Genomic DNA, 585 nt, shown 5'->3' on the forward strand with positions numbered 1-585 from the left:
CATTCGAAGGATGTGTTCAAGAAGATCCCAATCAACATTTAACCACCTTCCTGTGGATATGTGATACTGTGAAGTCTAATAGTGTTCATCCTAACACCTATAGACTGCTTCTATTCCCCTTCTCACTCAAGGACAAGGCATCTAAATGGCTGGAATCCTTCCCGAAAGAGAGCTTAACAACTTGGGAAGATGTGGTGAACAAATTCTTGGCGAGATTCTATCCTCCTCAAAGAATCAACAGGTTGAGAGCTGAGGTTCAAATTTTCAGGCAACAAGATGGTGAGACTCTATATGAAGCATGGGAAAGGTTTAAGGATCTGACAAGAAGGTGCCCACCAGATATGTTCAATGAATGGGTGCAGTTACACATTTTCTATGAAGGTCTTTCTTATGAATCAAAGAAGGCAGTAGACTACTCATTTGGGGGATCTCTGAACAAGAAGAAGACCATTGGAAAAGCCATAGATGTCATTGTGACTGTAGCTGATAATGACTACTTCTATGCTTCTGAAAGGGGCAAGACTAGAGGAGTAATGGAGCTAAACAATGTGGATGCACTGCTAGCTCAAAACAAGATAATCACCA

General features: G+C 41.4%; 1 non-coding gene across 1 annotated transcript; it reads right to left on the reverse strand.

The window, feature by feature from the left end:
• Positions 1 to 239: 239 nt before the first annotated feature.
• LOC148580051 (small nucleolar RNA R71) lies at positions 240 to 346 on the reverse strand. Its single transcript, XR_015895277.1, has one exon. It is a non-coding gene; the product is annotated as a small nucleolar RNA R71 (small nucleolar RNA).
• Positions 347 to 585: the final 239 nt, after the last annotated feature.

Source organism: Arachis ipaensis, chromosome B10, assembly GCF_059453495.1.
Source record: "Arachis ipaensis isolate K30076 ecotype BB chromosome B10, ASM5945349v1, whole genome shotgun sequence".
NCBI classification, from domain to species: domain Eukaryota; kingdom Viridiplantae; phylum Streptophyta; class Magnoliopsida; order Fabales; family Fabaceae; genus Arachis; species Arachis ipaensis.